The following is a 5808-nucleotide window of genomic DNA, read 5'->3' on the forward strand; positions in this document are numbered from 1 at the left end:
ACATGTTCATCACTTTTATATATATTTTCTATTGTTCATTGATTATGATTGGCTATATTGGTTAGAATCACCTAGGTTTGATGTTTAACGGTTGATTTATCAGTTTTCGGTGCTAATTTCGTGTTTGATTGTTTATTTATTGTAAAGTTCATAATTTTTGATATTATTCCATGAACCTTGCTAAAATTATATGTATTTTAGGTTGCATGAGCCCCGAGTAGTTGATTATTGCATGAATTTGTTTCGTGTAGTCGTTAATTGCTAGTTCGGTTAATACTGAGTGTGTTGATTGATTGTGGTAGACAAGTGCCATTAGAGTTTATGTTTCTTGAATCATTTAGGTCAGTAGGATCATTCTCTTTGATTTGGACCAAAACTTTAGGGGTTAGCTTATCTCTCTGCTTCAGTTGATTTAGTTAACCGTTGCGAGACCACGTGCGACTTTCTAGCTATCAACTAGGTTAGTTTGTAAGTTGAGTTATTTTATCCTTATTATTGAATTACCCCTCTCTTCCTAGGTTTGTAATTAGCTTGAGCCTCAGTGAGGATTGTGATTTTGATATAGACCAAGTAATAAATCATTAGGGTACGTAAATAAACAACCGTAAATAAAAAGCTAAATAGACATTGTTAGGGTTTTCTAGTAAAATTGACCGTAGGGACCCAGTTGCCTTGATTCTATCTATCTTAGTTCATCTTTAGAAGCCGGTTTCAAACACTTGTTAGCACCTAAGCCATCATATACCCGTTAAGTCATCTTACCCAGGTGATTCGTTTTCTTATTATCGTTAGTTCCGTTAAGTTTCACAGTTAGTTAAGTTTGTTTTAAATAATTAAGATAAATGAATATATTATTTAGGAAAGACTTAGATTAGGGTTAATTATCTGAGCCGTTCTCACGTGTCTTTGTGTTCGACATCCGGACTTCCATTGGACTGGCTTCCACGCGACCGGTACACTTGCCGTTTGTGTGAAGCTTAGTGTTGTTTGGTTTTATAAATTTAAAGCTTAAGTTGTGGATTTTGGTTTAATTATATATATATTTTCGTACATCAGTATTCTCGATGAATTCCCTTTTGTAAACAAAAGAAATCCAATACAGTATTTTTAAATTCAGTACCATTGTCACTTCGAATTTTCCTCACTTTTTGTTTGTATAGTGATTCGATCTTAGTGATTAAATTCTGAACAAGAACCGGTGTTTGATCTTTCGAACTCATAAATAAGACCCATGAGTATCTAGAATAATCATCAGTAACTACCAGGCAATACCAATCTCCAGAGATACTTGCACGATTCACTGGACCAAAAAGATCCATATGAAGTCGATCAAGAGGAGTATCAATAGAGTTCAATAACTTAGAAGGATGCGACTTTTTCTTCTGTTTGCCCTTTTTGCAAGCAATACGGTTGTCGGATAACTTAAGTTCATCAAAGACACACCTTCAACTAGGTCATTTGCCATTAGATAGTTCATATTACGAACATGAATGTGACCCATTCTACGATGCCATAGAATAGAGTCTTTCTCGGTTGCTTTCGAGACAAAACATGTTTCGATAGATGTTGATACTTTAGAACTCATATTTAAGACATAAATATCATTTGATCGAGGTGATCTCATGATAACCATGTCCTTGTGAATCACATAACCCGGTTTTAGAATCAGACATTATCGGTAAATATTGTAGTGTATTTCTTGTCATAGATTTGTGACACACTCAATAAGTTATGGTCTACCTTGTCACAATAATTTACCTTTTCAAAAGTAATATGCCCATTCGAAACATCACCTTCTTGTGTGATCATACCCCCATAATTCCCAACAAACACCACATAACCCCCCTTGAATATTTTTCACATTTGTTAAGAGGTCGAGATTTCCAGTAATATGACGAGTACATCTGCTATCCATAATCCAGTTTCACTAGAAATAGTCTTGGATGTACCCTACACACAAAAGAAAATTATTAGTTCAAAAAGGCAGCCCAGGCCTTAGTCTTGGGCACCTTTTGGTTTTCTTGAGAAACATTAAACTTAACTGAATTCAACTGTTGTTCAGCAACTTGAGAATAAGTTACACGTCTTAGATAAGCAGCTTGAACTACATTTGAGTTCACATTTTTGAACAACGGTTCAGTTGGAACAAATTTTGGTTTAACATGACCATAAGTTTCATTCACATGAACTACCTTTCGAGGATTTACGTATGAGAACATGATGTGAGTATCATCATCATATGACACAGGTCGTTTCAGAATCTCTTTTATCAAAGGTACTGGTTTTGATTGATCTTTGACAAATGTGTGAAGATTCTGAGAACTCTTCTGTCCACAGTTTCTCACAAAATGACCTTGTTAACCGCAAAGGAAACAGCTTCGCATGTCCACATGGTTGTTTTGAGATTTAGCGGTAAAATATAACACATAAGGATGATGACTCACGGTCTTGGTAAAACTCTTAGCTAAATCATCAGATGACCCCGATTTCTTTCTCAAATAAAAATCTAGGCAAGAGCAGTTTGAAAAACTTTGCAAAGTATCTGTTCCAGTCGATTTTACAAACTGAACTTTCTTAGCATGTTTTAAAACTTTCTTAGCTTTAGTCAAGGGGTCAAATGACACTGATGTTTTAGCTTGAGCATACTGACGTTCAAGGTCTTGAATCTTGGAGGTTTCATTGTGAAAAACACTTCAACCAGTTCCAGTTTAATGATACTAATTGGAATGTCTTTCTCAGTGAACATCGTGTCTATGCTTTTCAATTTAAACACACGACCAGTTGATGGCTTGGAAACATTTGGATTGATGAAACGCAACAAATCCTCATCATAAATTTTGGGCTTTTCTGGTTTCTTAGCTTTCACTGGTTTGACCGTAACATGATTTCTCTTGTTTCACCTGAGTTGTGTGCGAACCATACACAGCCTCCTCAAATTCATGAGGGTCACAAAGTATGTGATTGAAACTTGGAATGTTCTTGTTCTTGTGTATTATTTCAGGTTCGAACACATCCTCAGTGATGACTTTATCAACATTTTCAACAAAGAATTTGTTGCTTTGAACATGAGGTTTCTGAGTTGTAGATTGTGCTTTAACAGTTTTAGGTTTAACTGGTTTTGCTTTTTCTGAAATCACAGGTTCTTTAACAATCACATCCTCTTCTTTTCTAGCAAAAGGATTTGGTTTGTAATCATTCTAAAAAGGTGGTAGAATTTCAACAAAACCTATTCCTTTCTTTGAATCTTTTTGCTTACCAGATATGTAACATCCCAAAATTTCTAAAAATAATATTTAATATATTATTTATTTATGATGGAAAATTTTACTTGAGTTAGTAGAGAATTAATAAAATAATAAGGATGGAAGGATAAGTATGCTAATTAGATGGAGTTAATTATGAACCAAAAAGGAAAGATGGGTCTTAGGTCCATGGGCTTAAGGGAGTATAAATACCCCTTAAAATCCTAATCATTTCTATTTTCATACATCTCTACACCATAGCCTCCACCATCAAAACACACACTTAACCCAATTCCCGTTTTTGAGAAAACCACCAACAAAGACACAACGATTTCCGGAGATGAAGATTTTCACCGATCAGATCTTCGACAGAGGTCGGGAAGTCTAATTTTTATTATCAAAACCGTAGCAGCTCAATAATGACGATTCCGGCCAATGTTACACTATTCCGGAAACTGTAGCGGCGGTTTCCGGCGAAGGTGAGCTGATGGGTTTGTAGATCAGAACGAGACGATTCCGTGACCTCTTGAATCACTCAAATCGGAGTTCATTTGATATGGTTTTGAGCATCTCGAGTGATTTTAAACAAAAACCTCAAATGTACGTTTTTGTTAAAAAGGGTTACTTTTCATGAACGGATTTACATGATAATTAGCAGGATGATAGATCGGGTCTAGACAAATCGTAAAGTTGCAAACTTGAAGATTAAAATGGACTTAACGAACTCATGGTTATGAACGGCTCGTTTAAATAAACCCTAGATCTAGTTTTGAACGTTTTAGCCATAAAGGTTCAAGCTTTATGATGGCAATGGGTTGAGTCTTGATTATGGGTTGATAACGCATGTAAAACGGTGAGAACGGTGGTTAAACAAGTGAGATCTCGCTTTTCCGGCGAGATCCCGTTTTTCCGGCAAGTGCGGCGCCGGAGGTTAAGTCACATCAAGGAATGTTCTGATGTGACATCTGACATCTGACGAACCCTAACCCTAATTTGTTATGGGACATTAACGAACTAGTCTTGTTCGCTAAGTAATTCGCGTGTTAATTCGTTACGATGATTCGTTAAGAAAAAACAACGAACTAGCCTTAATTCGTTATGCAGTTCGTTATGATCATTCGTTAAAGCCAAAGTCAAGATAACGAATCAAGTGATTTGTTACTCGCCTAGTTCGTTATGTTAAAATAACGAATCAGGTGATTCGTTATTCACCAGTTCGCTATGTTAAGATAACGAATCCAGCAGGGTTCTGAATAACGAATTAGAAGTTTGGAAGACTGACAGAACAGTCGCTGGACTTAGAAAAGAATGAGATAATTACATAATAGCCCTTGGACTTTGATAATTAATGAAAGATACCTCAAAAGGATTAACGTGTAACGATTAACTAACCGAGTAATGATTCAATGAAGTAAAACCGGCTTAGACGCGTAAGACTGATTAAGTAGCAATGAGAATGGCTAGAGTAGTATTTGATATTCAATTATTAAACAGTTAGACGCGCACATCTCGATAAGGAGTAACCATTAGCAGAAGAAGTAACCGAGTTCAGGTGAGTTTCTAGCCTCATTCCTTGTTATGTTATTGGGGCTGTGTGCATACTCGATGTGATTAGTTAATACACTTACCTTAAGTAGTAAGTGTATGCTATATATGATATGTGATAGATATGAATGATTGTTTGTCGGTACGTGAACGATCTTCGGATATTGCGTGTACTGTCAAGTTATAAATAAATGTATGAATGTTATATATAATGTATGGATGATGTAAGAGTGTTATAAATGAATTCTTGTCGGGGCGTGAACGATCTTCGGATATTGCACGTATCGACAAGGAGTATGATTGTTAAATGAATTACGTAAAGAACGCCTAGAGTGTTCTTATGCTACGATGTGATTATTGTATATGCAAGTAAGTGAATGTAGGTACAGGAATGGCAACTGAGTTCTATATCTGACTTAGTAAGTTAGGATGGAAAATCCCTCTAACTTGCGTTGGACATAGACTTGGCACGTGATGGCGTAGTTAAGGACAGCGAGCCTTATACGTGATATAGATGATATATGTTAACGTAGATAGGGACGGTGGGCCCTATACGTGTTATAGGTGCTAGATGTCAACGTAGATAAGGATTGCGGACCTTATACGTATTATAGATAGGCATCAGCATAGGAAAGGATTGTGGACCTTACACGTGCTGTATTTGTGTTGTGGTAGCAAAGGGGAGGACTGCGGACCTTGTACGTGCTATGGTTTAGGATTGCAACATAGGGAAGGACTGAGGACCTTGTACGTGTTGTTAATATAGGATGGTATAGGAAAGGACTACGGACCTTGCACGTACCATAATTTGTGAACATAGGTAAGGACTGCGGACCTTTTACGTGTTCACGACCTTGAGTACAGGTATAGACCGCGGACTGTGAACGTACTCTCGGTAGTCTGAGGTTAGTGATTGTAGATATGTATGTATGTATGGAAATAGGGTAACTGGTTAAGTATGAATACGTATATTCGGATATGTATGATTGTATGATATGTGTATGTATTGTATGTCGCCTGA

Source organism: Bidens hawaiensis, unplaced genomic scaffold (genome assembly GCF_021521415.1).
Source record: "Bidens hawaiensis isolate Kalapana, Puna unplaced genomic scaffold, B.hawaiensis_p1.1 tig00003219_1, whole genome shotgun sequence".
Lineage (NCBI taxonomy): Eukaryota > Viridiplantae > Streptophyta > Magnoliopsida > Asterales > Asteraceae > Bidens > Bidens hawaiensis.